The 17,674-nt window shown below is 45.5% G+C and overlaps 1 long non-coding RNA gene across 1 annotated transcript; it reads left to right on the plus strand.

Annotated features, from left to right (window-relative positions):
• The first annotated feature begins 87 nt into the window (after window positions 1-87).
• On the plus strand, window positions 88-17,435 carry LOC143653300 (uncharacterized). Its single transcript, XR_013161238.1, has 3 exons — window positions 88-280; window positions 14,892-15,451; window positions 16,711-17,435. It is a non-coding gene; the product is annotated as an uncharacterized LOC143653300 (long non-coding RNA).
• Window positions 17,436-17,674: the final 239 nt, after the last annotated feature.

Here is a 17,674-nt window from a genome sequence, read left to right on the forward strand (position 1 = left end):
ACGTCACACGCAGCGGGGGCACGTCACACGCAGCGGGGGCACGTCACACGCAGCGGGCGCGGCGAGGCAGTGCCCCGTGCGGCGGCAGCAGGCACGTGCCGGTGCGGCGTGACTGCGCTGTCACCGGGGGCTCGGGTGTGTGCAGATCGGCGCCCACCGCCTCAGGCTCAGGCCACGGGAGGGACAGGGGCATCTCAGCCAACGTAGCTCTTGCTTCTGACGTGACGGAGGTGCCTCTGTTCTGGTCTGTAAACAAGACAAGAATTAGATAAGATTTTATGTAAGTTTTGTTCCATTCTAAAATTGTAAAAACGGTAAAAGAAGCGTTTGGCAGAGACCCTTCCACCTCCCTTTCAGGGTCGATTTTGACCACATGAGACGCCTGCAGGAGACTGAGGGAATCAGAAAAGGAGGATGGAGAAGGGGGACCATTGTCAGAGAATAAATCCTTCTACCCATCACTTACCCCAAAGAAATCTAATTATTTTTATTCCCCCATAATCTTTACTATACTGAAAGTAAAATAGGAAAAAAAAATTATTAGCAAAATTTACTAGATTAATGTGACTAACACTCTACATAAAATGCTAGCATTAAATATTAAAAGTATTAATAAAATACTAGATTATTAAAGCCTAATGTTTAATACAACACATTAAATGGGGGCATTGCATCCGTTCAGGCATTAAAGAGAGAGAAGAGGAGAAGGTCGCGACCTTCCGGGGCGGAATGACCTGGCGGGGGCGGGCGCTCACCGGGGTGGTCCCCTGCAGTCCCGCAGGCGTGGGCGCCGCGCAGCGTTCCATGAACGGGACTGCGGGCCGCGGTGCGGGCGGTGCCGGGGGTGGGGAGGCGCGGGGCGCAGCAGCAAGGGGTCCAGCAGCCGTCCTTCCAGGGGCCGTCCCCACCCCGGTCTGAAGGATAAGGGGGGCATGGGGCGCCTAAGGAGGCGCTGCCCCAACCTCAGGCTCCCGCGGAGGGCCCTGGGGGCATGTACAGCCCGGGGCCTCCCTCCCGCTGCGGTCAGAGCTCCTGCGGGACCCACCGGCGGCCACCCCCAGAGAGCCTGGGCCCCTCAGGCCAAAGGGGTCCCACGCGGAGCTGGAGCAGGGGATAGAGGGCGCGTGCAGGGGACACCGGGACCTAGCAGCAGGAGGTCATGTCCCCCAGCCCCGCCGCCCGCGCCCTTCCTCGCTTACCACTGCAAGTCAATTGGTCATAGGTTTTGGCCGACTTGAGTCAGAGGCAGCTAGGAAAGGGCTGCATTAGTCAGCCCCGCCGGGAGGGGCCCCCGGAAACAGGACAAGCCTCCGCGCCCCTGCACTGCCCACTGCGCTGTCTGGCCTCTGCCCGCCCTGTCCTTGCACGGAAAGCTCTGGAGGCCGCTCAGCGCCCTGCAGAAGGGGAAGGCTGGAGTTGTGCCCTGCTGCTGACGCTGCCACCCACACCCCGTGACCTTGAACACAACCTTCCCTGCCGGGTCTGTGACCTCAGCTGAAAAGTCTGGGCCCGGCCTGGGTGGCAGCTGAGTCCCATGCCGGCCCTTGGCCCTTCCTTCCGCGATGTTCGCACACAGTGCTGGGCCTTCATGGATGCACACAGACACCCACGTGACATAAGAGTCTTCAACATGCGTGGGCAGGTGCAGTTCTCCACTCGGGGCTGGCATCTGGCAATGCCCGGTGACGTCATTATATCATCCAGGCCAGGGATGCGGCAACATCCTACAGGGCACAGGACAGCCCCCCTCCCCTCCAAAGAATTACCTGGCCCCAAATGTCAATCGGGCTGAGGTGAAAACCCCAGGCATATCTTGTGAATGACACGTCTTTTAAACCTTCATAACAAGAGCAATAGAATTTTACGCTTTAAAAATTAGGACCCCTAGCTTAGCAAGTGATGTCAGAAGAACAAATAAAGAAGAGCTGACATTCAGCCAGGGACCTTGAGGATGGTGGCTATTCAGAAAACATCCGTGACCTGATGGACTGACAGATGGACGAATGGGTGCTGTGCCTAGCCACGTACCAGGCAGAGATGGCTCCATAAGGACCTGTCTCACAGAGGGGAGTGTGCCATGGCTTGTTCTCTATCATTAAAAAAGGGACATGGCTAAGATTTCCATCTGGACCTTTTTCATGTGTGTACATCCTTCTTCTAGAGAGTTCACAGGATAAAGGGAATATTATAGGCTTGTCCTTTCCGAGGGGTGTCTGATTTTACAAAATGGCCTATTGTTGACAATTCATTCCCTAATTCTTCAAATCTATTTGAAGCTCAATCAGTGTATGGTGCTGTCTGTTTACCAGAAACATGTCCCCTGGCATAAAGTGAGAAACACATCTATTGGGTTTATGCAGTTAAGTTAAAGAGTAGTAAAACTAGATATATTGAATTCTTGCATAACCAAATAAAAGACCTGAATACCAAGACAAGGAACAACCTGTGAATTCAAAATATATCAAATATAAAAATGTGCCATGATTAAAAAAAAAAGTGTTTTAAAAAGATGTACCTGTCCATACCAAAGCAAAAAGATGTAGTTTTTGAAAAGTTGTATTTAAAAGTATATGAAAATGGTGTATAATGATGGAACAAATACTTCAGACACCTTTTTAATATTATTACAGTTTTAATCACAAAATAAAGAATTGCACACATTGAAAGTTGTGTCGCTCACAAACATTGTTTTACAGGCTAAATATCACAGTCAGTTTCTAACACATTGGCCCTTGGTACACAAAACCTATAATATATGTTTTAATGCTGTCAACCTAACATTTATGGCAGATGTGAAAAATTGTATTTAAATTAGAAATGCTAAAATTAATATTTATTGACTCCGTGTTTCATTATCATTAGAAATTAGTTTGTTCTTGGGTAAACAGTTTATAGCAAGATATAAATATGTTCCATTGACCTATTAACTAGCCTAATATATTATGGAGTTATTGGCAGCCGCAGTAAAATTTACTAACAGCTATTAAACCTTTTAACATGCTTGATATGCCTCTGTCCCTGTAACACCCAGAAATTAGGTAGGTTTTTTTTTTAGGATAATCTGCTGCTGATATTAAAATTTTCCAAGATTTTAATATATTGTCTAAGTTTATGGGTCATAAAATAAACCTAGGGCTTACAAAAATTTACATGACAATATTATTTTTTTTAAAAGGGCACGTAAATTTTAGTACAGTAAGAATGATGATATAAAACACTGGAACTCATAAAAAAGTTCCCCAAACTGCATTAAAGGAGTACGTAAGACCTTATTTCAACACACAAAATAAAGGCTGACTGGGTAGGGCAGTCTGCACGGAGGCCTTAGGGAAGCTACCTGGACATACCCCAAATGAGCGAAACCCACGCAAGGGAAGGCGCGGCATCCAGGCCGGTGGCACGTACACTGCAGTGGGTGTCCTGGCTGCTTTTAGGAGGGACCCAGGCTGGAGTTGGAATATCACATTGGGGACACAGAAGTTGTTACTGCTGAAAACAGGTTGAACACCTCTGGTTACAGCAGTGACTCATATCAGAATTGGGGCGATTCAGGCAGGAAGAGACCCACGGGCACAACAAGCCATACCCCAGCCAGGGAGTGAGGCTCACTTCTGCAAGGTGGCAGACTTCACTTCCTCGGTGGAAGACAGGAGCAGCCTCTGCCAAGGGCCCCGTGCTTTCCTGCAGGGACTGACTGTAGGACGCAGGTCAGTGCCAGCCTTCTGGCCAGTGGAACCCACAAAGCAGCCCAGACTGTGTGCTTTGGGCTGGAAAGAGGGGACTGAGCGGTTGTGCCTGTCCCAGGGTCGGCGTGGGCAGATCGCACAGCACAGCCGGATGCTTGTTCAATAAGGAGCAAAACCCTTGAGGTCCAGAGGACAAAGGGCAGTGGGGAGCCCTGCCAAGGACGGAGAGGGTCCTTCTAGCATTCCTGGATGTACACTGGTTGTGAGAAGCGCAGAGATGAGTAAGGCTTGGTCCCTGGAGCAAAGGAGAAGAAGGTTTGGTGGAGAAGCCTAAACAATGCAATATTTATGCATTATATGTATGTGTGTGAAACAAAATTCAGTAAAGTTTAGTATATGTGCATATGTACATGCTATTTATGTTTATGCTATTTCAGCAGTGGCCTGTGTGTGTTTACATATGTATGTTCATACTATGTACGCATATATTGTGTAGGTAAGATAATGCCCCCCCCAAAATATCAGGTTATTCCAAATATTGCTACTTTATTCACAAAAAAGATCCCTGCAGGTGTGATTAAATTAAGGCTCTTGGCATAGGTAGATTGCCCTGTGTTATCCAGGTGGACCCTAAACACAATTGGGAGAGTCCTTATAAGAGGGTGGCCAAGGGAGACTGGACACATGCGGAAGAGAAGGTGGTGGAACCACAAAGCCTGAGGCTGAAGTGAAGCGACCACACACCAGAAGCTGGAAGAGCAAGAATAAATTCTCACCCGCAGCCTCCAGAAGGGAGTGTGGCCCTGCCCACACCTCGGTATCAGTCCAGTGATACTGATGGCAGATTTCTGGCCTCCAGAATGGGGAAAGAATACATGTCCCTTGTTTTAAGTCGTCCAGTTTGTGATAACTTGTTATAGCTGCCCTGGGAAATTGCTACTTACATATGCATAGACCCGTGCAATGTCCATCTGAGCATGTATTACTTTAAGTGTTGTCCTGAGAGGGTTGAGGACACGTGACAATAATCCTGGGGAGAGAAGATGACATTCAATCTGGGCTCCACTTTGCCCCACTTGACAGAGGGAACACCCTGCAGTGAGAACAGAGGTGGGCACAGGCTTAGCACTGCAGGCAATGGTGGTCAAGACCACGATCCCTTGGTGAAGGGGAGGGATAGCATACCCAGGGACCACCCCCCTGCTTCCAGCTACAGCCCCCTGGCCAGCGCCCTTCATGGACCTGACTGCCTGAGGGACTCAGGACAGACTTCCTGCAGGCAGTGGCATTGGGTTCTGGCTATTGATCTCATGGCCTCCACTGTCCTGGTTTTTGCTTTCCCTTGGAAGATCATGAGTGCTGAAAATGTAAAGGTCACATTGGCTGCAGATCATGAGTCTGAAATATCCCTGCTCTGTTGTTTCTTTGGCTATCAAAATTTGGCTTCCAGAAAATGCTTTTCAGCCTTGGATTCTATAACCACATTTAAGGAGGTGTGATCTCTTTGCTGACTGTCTCTAGAAATGGAACTCTGCAAAGTTAAGGTGTCTCTGTTGACACCAGGGCAATGGCGTGCTCTGCAAGCAGGGACCAGGGGCATGTCGCTGACCACTTTGGATGGCTTATAAAGCTTCACGTACAATGGACACCACATAATACAGATTTGTTTAAATGAGTGGAATTAGTTTTATCTTTCTGCTGCAATCATCACAGCTCACTATAGACTATGGCCAATTTTCTTAGAATTGGACTTAGACCTTCAATTATTAATGGCTTAAACAAGAGTCCTTCTCTAGCCAAAAATAATCTATATGTAAAAAAAAAAAAAAATTCCAACTGGGAATCAGTCAGGGTCCCAGCAGGAAACAGATGGCACGCTCAAATTAGAATAATTTGAGGAGTGCTTATTTATGAAGGATCTATTTACAGGGGTGTGGGGGGCGGGGGGGGGCGGGGGGGATCGAAGGGATAGTGGAAGAGCCTGGAGCTAGCCGCAATGGAGCTATTAGCACCCTTAAGTCAAAAGCGACAGGGTTGACTGAGCAGGAGCCCAGGATTGGAAAGGAGAGAGAGTAGGGCATGCCAGACTCTCTCTTTGAGGGAAGCAGGAGCTTCTGTCAAGGGGCACAGGCAGCTGACGGCACTCTCACTGGAAAAGTCAGCATTTTGACTTTGCTCTCTTCCCACCCTCTGATCTGTTGGAGTTCCCAATGACCAAACCCGTGGCTCCAAGCCCATGGTGATAATTCCAGCAGAAAGCGAGGCTGAGAAGGATGGAGCATGCATCTGTAGAGCCGAGAAGGATGGAAGGTACATCTGTAGAGCCGAGAAGGATGGAGCGTGCATCTATAGAGCAGAGAAGGATGGAGGGTGCATCTGTAGAGCTGAGAAGGATGGAGCGTGCATCTGTAGAGCTGAGAAGGATGGAGGGTGCATCTATAGAGCTGAGAAGGATGGAGGGTGCATCTGTAGAGCTGAGAAGGATGGAGCATGCATCTGTAGAGCCGAGAAGGATGGAGGGTGCATCTGTAGAGCTGAGAAGGATGGAGCGTGCATCTGTAGAGCTGAGAAGGATGGAGGGTGCATCTGTAGAGCTGAGAAGGATGGAGCGTGCATCTATAGAGCTGAGAAGGATGGAGGGTGCATCCATAGACTGAGAAGGATGGAGCGTGCATCCGTAGACTGAGAAGGATGGGGAGTGCATCTGTAGAGCAAACACAAAGCCCTGAACTTGGACCATAACCAAAATTATGTATTCTGCCCTGTCTCTCCAAATTGATGTCTAGCCACTTAGATACACAAGTAAAATAGGAGAAGACCATGACAGGGAAAAGGGGAGGAAGCACATATTGTGGGTTAATATAGATTGTGCAATCCATAGCTGAGCTTTGTAGGAACCACCACAGAAAGGAAATCTCGATAATGTACTGTCTTAAAGAATGAGGACACCTTTTTCTTCCTCAGAAGGAACCTTTAATAGAGGATGTGGAGTAAAAAAGTTATTGGTGTGAACAGCAACTAGTTACAATGAATTCAAAATGTAATTCTTATGACTATGTCTCTCTTCAGTGAAAGCAGGAAAAGTAGCATTACGACATAACTCATAAAAGTAAAAATATGCTTTCCTTTGAGCTCACTGGATCCGGAGTAGGGTTTAGTCTAAGGACAAGCGATGTAACCATGTCACTCACGTATGTCTTATTAGATATCTTCTCACTGCACTCAGGTTTGAGTAAAAGCTAGAGCTCAGGTTTCAAGTTTAGACCAGGATGCCGTACTCCTCTTCTGTGCTACTGTGAAAGTGCAGATACATTCATGTTCTTTGAAAACCAGTAGAAGAAATGGCAGAGTTGGCAATTTAAAATGGAATCTAAGTAGCACCACTAACTGTTTTCCCTGGAAAATGAGCTGCAGCCATTGTTAGCCCCAGTCATGGCCCATGGAGCTCCTGGGCAGTACTTCGTCTGGCTTCTGGGTTGCACAAATACACTGGGAATTTGGGCACATTCAAATTTTCCTTTGTTCCTTAAATCATAGCAAAATGACTAAGGAGAGGCAAAAGGTCATGTACTATTCCAGAAGAATTGTCAATGCAGCCACCAACCCAGGCAACCCATACCCGAATCCATAATTATTGAGGTTAGCAACATAGCACCTGCCTTTTCGAAATGTTTTATATACTCAATCATTCACTTGATTTGGAGGTCACAGCATATCAAAAGCACTTTCTTGAAATCATAATGATATCACAGTTGTAAGATTTCTGCAGACCCAAGGACACCACAAAACAGGATGATTTTCTTCAAAGTTGGCTTTGAATTCTCCTGGAGACTGGGAGCTTTAGAACTTGATGCATTCTTTTTTGCTATCAGAGACCAAAAAGAAGTCCAGCTGAAGTGCTCTGTGTAGAGAAGGAGGAGGACTGCACAGCACCAGGTCAAGAAATGCACTGGAGGTTTCTTGCTGTATGCTCATTCTAAACAGTCAATCTGAACTATTTAGATCATCAAGAGCTCCTGCCTTCCAAACACCTTGAGCTTTGTTTGTTTTCAAGGTGGCTTCCTTAGCTCCCAAACCTGGGCTTGGAAAGAGAGTGCCAACAAGTCTCTCAGCAGAGGGTCACCGACTGGCATCCCTGTAATACACCATTTGTAGACAACGAAAGAAGCTTCAGCTTCCTTTTGTATGAGTATACCCAGCTACCAACATGACACTGTGGTTTCCTCGCTTGGCTTTGAAATATAGTAAACTCACAAAAGCTACTATGGAGTTCAGAACAAACACAGGGGGTATGTTTAGTTATTTGTTTTTGTAGTAAAATAAAATATTTATCATCCACAGACACCTACTGTGAACAGAAGGGGAGGCCACTGTGTTTTATCTCATCGGTGTCATGTTTGACTTCCATTAGGGATGGATTATAGACCTGTGGGTTTTTATGAATTCAGAAAGTCCACTTTGAACACTGATTTCAAAGCCTACAGGAGGTGGGAGGAATGTAAGAACACAGCTTTGGGGGAAGGGACCTGTTGCATCTAGCAAGCACCTTGCGTTTGATAAGGCAGAATGGAGGTTCTCTGTGGGAGAGAGGCCAGGCCGCTTTTCCCTTAATAAGATGACTTTAAAGGAAGCTCCCTATTGTTCCCTTCACACTTTCTCCAAGGTGTACACAATTAATTCAGTCTCGGAATCCTGAGAAAATAACTATTGTATCAGTCAACTTTGTCTTCTCGTTCTCTCTAGCTCATCACAGGGAATCCCAAAGCATTCGAAATCATTAGGGAGCTACCGCTGAATATGCTCATGGCTTGCCAGTAAGCTCACGGCTTACTCACACTTGTGTGCATACACATGTCTGCACCTCCATTCTATGGTTTGAAGCTTCTAGTGACAATGAAGTGACCAAGATGAAAAGGATGACAATCTTTGACATCAGTCTGGAAGCAGAGCATGCATAGATTCAATTCTGAGCATCATGCTTGAAAATACCTTGAGAAACTAGAATGTGTCTGTGGGAGGGGGCCCTGCGTGGCAGAGGCCAGACACTTTGCCCTCTGAGGATACGCTATAAGAACCCCTGACCTTTTCCCTGGAGTAAGAATAGCCAATGGATGCCCTCAGGAATGTGAGCATCTACCCCATGGAAGAACGGCCATGTGTGCTGTACTGTTGCGCAGGGCAAAAGCGATTGATGGGGGTGGATTGGAGGGAATCTGGTTTTGTAGCTTCAAAAAGAGAAAGTTCTAATAAGGTCTCCTTCTTGCTGCAAGGGTCTGGCAGAGACCTGAGATCCCTTGGTGGATACAACATAGAGGGTGGGGGGATTGAATTAACAAGCATGGGCAACTATGGGACTAGAAAATCCCTGAGCCCGGTAGCGGAGAAGTCATCTCTGCGGCCATTTTATAGAAGAAGGGAATGTATAAAATTGAATATATGCGAAGTGTGGGCAGTTTTGTTCGTTTCAGTTTTCCAAGGAGATCCAGGAACCCTGCAGCTCTGGGCCTGAACTAACACCAAGGGTCACAGATTGGTCTTTTCTTCTTTAATCCTCACTGAAATATCTCTCTCCTGATAAACTCACCCTTGGAGAAGACAGCAATGGTCCTATTGAAGGCCCCTTCACCCTGGAAAACCAAGACCCACTGAGCATGGCACATAATTTTGCTTTTTCTAAGAAACGCAACCACTAGAGGGAGAGTTATGGACCTAATTCAAGTTATTTCCCACTATTCCTTTTTAAGGACCAGCCCTGAAGGAGGTCCCTACACATGGGAGCAATATAAGGAACACTCAACTGAGAAGCAGAAGACCTGGGGAGAAGAGAAGAAGGAAAGGCTCTGGCTGGACTTAGCACTAACTAAACGAGTGGCCTCGGCCCAGCCACTTAACTCTGCTGGGTCGGTCTCTTTTCTCACAAGGATGTCCCATTAGATGTTCAATCTATGTTCCAGGAAAAAGAGCTCCTTAAGATTTTAGGGTGTTCTAATGCTATCCTCTTTCCTCTCACCCCAAAATGGTCTTTGCCAGATATCTTAGGGAGATTTAATGGGCTTGAACTCAGTCTCAGAACTTCCTGTGTGGGGGAGGGATCCCATCTCTCTCATTACTCTGCAGAGTGAGAGCTATTCTCAATGCTAGGCTTGCAAGAGCTGTGCTGACTCGCACTCCATCTTTCTGTGCTTGGGGTACTTTATACATTCGGGCACCACCAACCACCAGCTCAGGAGCAGAACAGCCAGTGTGTCACTTCAGTCCTCAACCCAAAGGAATGACCATCTGACCAAATGCCCCTCCACCCCCCACCCCATCCTGGACTCACTGGCAGAGGCTAAAATTTGTGGGAAACCTCCTTAGGTAGCTCATAACGAGTGATCAATTTTTTTGTTATTGTTAAATGGAGCAGTGTTGCTGCTCTTTTTGAATGATTCGAGATTGCCAAGGAAATGCCTTGAGCATATGTTTATCTTTTTAATTTCAAAATTCCTTAGGATTTCACTGGTGGCTCTTATTCATCTATTCATACATTCAATGAATACTAATTGGACTCAAGCAAGATAGAAGAGTTTCTAGCTCTTTTACATTGAATGTAAGAGGTCATGTTTGAGTGTGGATGTGTCTCCGTGGCTATTACTGTGAGTGAGTCCAACAATCTGTGCTTTAGGACTTTCTCTATTTCCGACTGCTTTATCACCATACTGAGCCACCCACCTGTCCCCACCTGGCCATCTACCAGCCATTAGAACTCCCAGCAGTTGCATTTCATACATGAACTTTTCAGTTGCCCCTTGGTCATTGCTCATGTGTGAGACCCCAGAATACATGCCCACATCATGGTAGGGTTCTCGGCTCTGCCCCCAGATATCCTGCAGGTGGGGCCAGTGTTCCCAAAGGCCACTCATGAGTGAATCAGCTATTCATGTGTCTTGTGAAGTATTTGCTCTTGGCTTCCGATTTTACCCTCTGGCTCCTGGGATGCCTTTCCAGATGCTGCAGATTACTCAGCAGCCAGATCTGGCACAGGTTTTGGAGCAGGAATCCCTAAAGCAGATTAATTATGGATTCCCTGAGCAGGGGATATCAGTATCATTGATTTCCAGGAGCAGTTTGTGTATGGCTCCCCACCCAGATGCAACCAACCGGTGGCAAGAGCAAGAAAGTCATTCTTCTGTAGGTTAATCAGTTGTTACCTGGACCACTCATAGCCTCAGGGACAGCCGGACACCATGGCCTCATCCTATGGCCTGAGAGCAGTTCAACAAAAATGTGTGTGTGCTTAGAACTTGCTCTGGAGCTTTCATCACACTTGACACTTAGAATTCTTGGGCCAACTTCTCAAAGTCTGTATATTTGGAAAGTCAAAGCCTTTTCTGGTGAAAGAAAGGAAAGACTTATGGACTGTTTCTAGGGGGTGAGAGCTTATCATTCTTGGAATCCTTTCTTGGTTCTCCAAAAGCAAGTAGATGGGATCTGGGAAAAAGTGGTCATTCCATTCTTTTTTCGCTGCTCTTTGCCTCTTTCTCTTTCTAATTTGCTCACTTTCCAAAGCTTATAATGAAAACTTGTTAAGTTTGGATTGAAAGTTCCTCATTGGCAGCATATATATTGAATTGTTTAAGAGCTGTTTGTCTTTCAAGTATGCAGGAGGATACCCAGAGAAATTGGAAAGAATTTGAAGCTCATTAAGACCCACAAGAGCTTAGCTTATGTGCTATATGAAAGTGTAAAGCCATGGTTGGAAATTTGGATCCCCTGTTTTCCTTCTTCATGTAGCAAACAAATGCTATGTCATGCTCCATAAAAATATCCTAGAATGTTTTAAAAAAGCATTTTGGATATTTCCTTGTCAAAGAGAAATGTTCTCTAAAATGGCATTCTTTCTGTGTTTGGTATTACAGCTATGTCACTATAATATTATACTTATGATCGAGCTCAAAAACTTCTAGAAATTAAGAGTTAAGGTTCACATGGCACTCTTTTTTTTTCCCCATTGCACAAATTTATAATGATAGGCCTTTTATTACCTGATCCCATAATAACAGAAAACAGGACTTGCAACTTGGCTAATATTTCAGAGAAATGGTTAACACTGTGAAAATATAAGAACACGTTAAGTGCCTCATCCACTGAAGAGATGCTGAATAACGGAGGTGCAACCTCCATGAGCAAGGGGCTTTACAATTTAGGCCTTTTAACTTTTCAAGCCTTCATCTGTAAACTCACAAGCACGTCTCTGCTTCGGTGGACTAAGTTTTGGGCAGCAGTATGTCAAGCCCCATCATGTCCTGGAGTGGTCTTTCTCACCTTATGGGGTGGAAAGTCTCCTAACCATGATGAACTTACAACATGTGCAAAATGCTCCATCTTAGACTGAATCAGAGCTGACAAATCCTGCCCTCTGATTGCATGCAGCTCCTTATGTGGTTTATCTTTTAGTTGCTTCAGGGTGCCGTGAGCAGAGCATGATGCTTCACAGGCCTGCAGGGACACGGGGCTGCCTCTAGCCTCCTCTTCTTAAGATGGAGTGGGCATCCTGTGGCTGGAGCACATGGCTGGTTCCATTCATTCTCCCAGTGGTTCGGTCCATACCCTAGATGTCCCCACTGCAGTACATGAGGTGGCAGAATTCCAGCGGGCACAAGGGGCATCCTCCTGGAGCAGCTGTTGTAACTGTACAATCGGAAAAAATTGTTTTAGGTTAGAACAGACACAACCACGTTCTGTTATCAAATGCAGAATGTGCGTGAATTTTCATGACAAAATGCAAGATCTTTATTCAACAAATACTTAGTTATTCGGCTCCTGTTCCTGACTCTTTAGAGTTACAACCTCCAAAGCACACAATGTGTGCCAGGCATTGTTTGAGCATTTTACTCTATTCATTTAATCTTAACAACTTGTGAAGTAGGTACCTTTCCTAATTCCCATTTCACAAGTGACAAAATTGAGACACAGCAGATCTATGTGACTTGTCCGAGGTCACTCACCTAGAAGGTGACACGGCAGAGTCCAGCTTCAGCATCTGTGTTCCCACCCTTGGACAACACTGCCTTGGAACTTCAGAGGCACAGCACACTATTATTTGCTGTGATACCCCAATTTCCATTGGAATATTGAGCCTAAGCACTTCACCAAAGCACTTAGCACGGACCCCCTCCCACTGCTCTCTCTAAGGTACCATCCATTAGTCCCATCTTCACTTTCTGATATCACAATACCAGTGCTTTCTGGCATCTACAAGGCTTGCCCAATGCTACTGTATTTTTCACTTGGCAAACACTGACCCCTGATAAATCCGTCTCCTTGTGCTCCTCTGATCTGCCAGAATTAGCGGCCCCTAAAGCACCCTGGTAGCCATCAATCCATTTCTCTACGGGTGAGTCATATACCCAGGTTCTTATGGTCTGCTCCAGGGCCCCCACTGACTCCAGGCTCTCAGCACTTTGTAAGTGCCAGCCCACATTAGTTACCTCTGCACCCTCAGAGCCCAACACCACACCTCATACTGAGTGGTATGAATTGAACGAGTGAGCATATTAAGCCAAAATTCCAGCATTTCCTTAAAATTTCACTTTAAAATGCTGAGAAACAACAAGAAAGAAAATGTAGATAAATGTCTGCAGCCCCTCCAACAGAGGGATGTCAAATGCCTATTTAGGGGAATTAAGAAGTAATCTGGTTCACAAATTTACAACATTGCAATACCCAATGGTAGTGGGACAGCTATGTCCAAGTTGATTTAAAATCACAGATAAAATTTTTGAGATAGGCCAAAGACAAGGGGCATAGAGATGTCTGCCAAATAATCAACCATGCGTAAGAACACTTGTGTAGGTGCTGCCGATGCCTCCCAAATTCACATTCCCCAGATGCCGTGGTGCTGGCTGCTCACGAGTGGGCACTACCAGCCTTCCCAGCAACCTGAAGGCGACATACCCCATCCCCTCCTCCACCCCCAGCTAATGACTGATCTGGGGGTACAAAAGGCCAGCTGCCTTGCTATAAAGGGTGATACCTCTGAGGTGTGGCATATGCATCATGGTTACTTTGGCCCCCACCCTGGACCAGTCCAAGACTAGACTTTAGCTCAGACCACATCCTTGCTCAGTTCATTTTTCTTTCCTTAGCTTGTGTGCATCATTTCCAATCAGGTACTCCCTGAAACCCATTCCTTCAATAAGCCATGTGCATCCAAATCCTTATTTCATATTCTGCCTTGAGGAATAACCAGCAGTCCTTTACACCAAAAAAAATACAGAACGAAAAAAAAAAAAACGTACCTACTGAAATGAACCTGCGTTTCATATATGTGAAACAGATGCAAAAAGATATTACATTCAATTAAAATTTCCATCAAGAGAGAGGTGGCCAGAATTCCAATTATACAATTTGTTCTTAAGTCTGCTGTAATAAATTGTCACAAACTTAGTGGCTTAATACAACAAACTTATTCCCCCACAGTACTAGAGGCCAGGAGTCTCAAATTAAGGCGTGGACAGGGTTGGTTGCTTCTGGAGACTTAGAGGAAGACCCGCTCCATGCCTTTTTCCCTGGCCATCCTTGGTTTGCCTTGGCTTGTGGAAGCATCATTTAAGTCTCTGCCCTCATCTTCACATGCCTTCCCTTCCATGTTTCCATGTTCTCCTCCTCTTATAAAGACACAAGTCACTAGTTTTGGGGCCTCCTTGAGTCCAGGATGAGCTCAGACTTTAATAACATCTGCAAGGATTCTTTCTCCATAAGGGTATGCCTCACAGGTTCCGGGTAGAGGTGTCTTTTGGGGACTCCTATTCAAGATCCATTTACCAAGATCCAAAAAGGCAAATCACCACATCATCAGCTTGGCTTTCCTCCAGATGCCCCACCTGCAGGTCCGCTGGTGAGCCGGGCTGCTTTCAGAGCTGCTCATGGCAAAGTATCTCCACTATCACCTGCCAAATGCAATAAAGGACCAGGTTAGGTGCCCGAGACCAGGAGGCTATAAAGCAGTCATCTTCTCTGGATCCCCCCACAACAGCAGGTAGTATACAATCTGAAAACTCAGAGCCTTTGAGTGGTTAATAATTTGGCCCTGAGTTTATTCATAAGCTTCCGTAGCCAAGAGAGATTTACATGAAATCGTTAGAGTTAAAAAAAAAAAAATCCAACATTATGCCTGGAATATTTAACTTATCATTCATTTCCTCTTTGCCTTTCACTTTTCAGAGTCATCAATCATGTGTGACACTCATCTGAAATCAGGATTTACCTTTAAAGTCCCTGGAGCAGCACTGCCCATTGGACCGAGGCCACCTCCAGCCCTCGGCATGGCAGGGACACGCCATCTCCATGTCGTACCCCGAGGGCCAGTGTGGGGCCATCTGGCCGCCTGCAGTGCTGGCTGGGCCTCTCACGCAGCTCCTGTTTCTCCCAAGTCCTCCCTCCACTCCCAGGAAGATGCATATTCTGCAGCAAATGGGGCCTGGAGCTCTTTAGAAAGGATCAAGGCTTCCTCGTAGTAGCCCATGGCCATATTAGAGCAATCATGGTGATTCAGTGTCTGTGTCCAACAGTATAATCTGATTGTGGAGATGCAGAGCAGGCCTTGGAAAACATCCACCTGCCTGGAAGAAGGCAGGAAATGGCTGCGGGTTCTAAGCATGTCACCAAGAGTTGGCTGATGCCATGCCACCCTAACTGGGTCTCCAGGTGCAGACAGGGGTTAGGAGACCTCCCAGGTCATGCCCAAGTGGGAGATTCTAACACGCTGCTTGCCACAAACTGAGGTAAAACCAGCATCATGGTTTTACTTTAAAATATTCTCTCCTGTTTGATTAATTTGATCAGTAAGAATCAAAGTGAGAGCTGCATGGTGATTTGTTTCAAAATTCAATGGCTTCATATGCAAAACTAGGAATTACAGCTCCTGATTATGATATTATCATTAATACAATTATTTTTAATTAAGAATTTTTATTAGGCCCCATCAACGAAAGTAATAGATGTGCGGTGAAATAGATTTGCTCTCCCAACAGGAAAGAGCCTTTGTTAGGGCAGAAAGCTAAGCAAAAATTGCACAGTTTCACTACAGAAAAGAAGATGCCACTGCTGCTTTCCTGAAGGGTCAGAAAGGGTGCTAACCCTCAATGGCACTTGTGTTTTTTATGAAAAATTTTTCCAGCATTTTGATTTTTGACCTTAGGAATTTGGGGGCTCACATTGGAACTCTAGGCATCAGATACCAAGCTCCCAGGGGGACATACTGTTGACTCCTTTTGAATATACTGGGATCTGGACTCTGAAATCTAGACTAGCTGTGGAAATGCCCCCACTCCAATCCGTTGTTGTCCAGAAGGCCCCACAGCTTCCTGCATCTTTCCTTTAAGAGTTCCTTCTCACTTGGGGACTCAGGTGCTATCTGAGTTGAACAGGAAGGGCACTTGGTGGCTTCCAATCCACAGCTGAACTGGTCCCCACTCAGCAATATGAAATTCGCTTTAATTAATGTCAATATATTCTTTATATCCGTGCCCTCTTGGAGATGCTGATGCAAAACAAACCAAAGGGATTTTTTTTTTTCAATTGTTTGGGGGATTTTAAGGGAATTCTTTAATATCAGATTAAGCCCGTTTTGATTGTAAATCTATTTTCAGCTCAACCTTACCAAAGAATATTACAAGAAAACTCTGTTTTATGAAGTTATTATGATTTAAATTGTTCTCTCCCTGCTCTTTTCTCTGACTCTTTCTCACACACACTCACTCTCCAGAGGATCTAAAAATAAGCCCCAAGCTATACATGTCAGTGCTCCAGGTGTATCCCACAGACTAAGGAGTTTTTCACAAAATACCTTTCTTATTTTCCTCGGTTCCACCGCAGAATCTGGAAACAAATATTATTTTAAATCTGGACCGTGAGGGAAATGAAATTATCACATGGACAAGGTGACCTGCATTGACATCAGCATTATTATCAGATTTGGGTGTTTTCTAAAAATTGAAAAGTCTATGACTAGTCTGTTTTCATAGTTATTTGCCCCTCGCAGGAGTTCATCCTGGCCAGATTTCACGTGTGTGCGTGATTGGGTTTGTGTGTAAAGTGTCCCCACCACCATTTTTCGAGCTGTGGAACAAGGACGAAGGGACCTGCTTGGTAGAATTCTGAAGATGACGTATGAGAAACAGGTTTCCATTGGTGCCTGGCTCCAGAAGAATTTGGGGTGCAGACTCTTTCTTATTTCAGCTGACGGCTGTGAATGAACCCCTCACTTAAATGGAAGTGAACAATATCTGAATATTTGTTACTCTATAACTCAGCATGGCATGTAGGAAATGAACCTCTGCATAAAAACAAATGTAAACATTCAACAATTGCCTTCTGCCAACTCTACTCTGACTTTTGTGACATTTTGTGGTCTCTCCTGGAATAGGCAATCCAGGGGGACCGTTTAGGAGTTTAGGAGTTAGGAGTTCCCACAGCATCATAGCTCACTGTGTCAATTCCTACTGGAGCTATGCCCCAGCCAATTGTAATTTCATAATTCTCTCTCTCCTAACTAGTGCAAAAACCACAGTAATGAGGGGCCTTCACTCACTGAACCTTTGCTATGGGCCAAGCTTGGTGCAAATCGTTTGAGATCCCTTGGCTCATTTAAAGTGGGGTGATGACAGCTAGTTTCTCTATTTCTAAGATAGACTTTTTGTCACATTTTAATATTTCCGAAATTGGGACCCATCTCAAAATTGATAGCTTCTTCTGGTGAAAATAAATACTACCATATAAATCATGTTCATCAATTTTGCAATGTACCATTTATTTAAAATCATCTTGGCATACTGAGGAGATAAAATATTAGGATCCCCATTTTAAAGACGAGGCAAACAGAGGCATGGAGAGATACAGAAACTCATCCAAAGCCCATAGCTAGTAAGTGGCAAGAGAAGCCATTAAATCTAGTCCTGACTCTCAGGGTGAGTGCCTTGGGTGAGTGCCTTTCTCACTATGAGTTG

Source organism: Tamandua tetradactyla, chromosome 13, assembly GCF_023851605.1.
Source record: "Tamandua tetradactyla isolate mTamTet1 chromosome 13, mTamTet1.pri, whole genome shotgun sequence".
In the NCBI taxonomy this organism is placed as follows: Eukaryota; Metazoa; Chordata; class Mammalia; order Pilosa; family Myrmecophagidae; genus Tamandua; species Tamandua tetradactyla.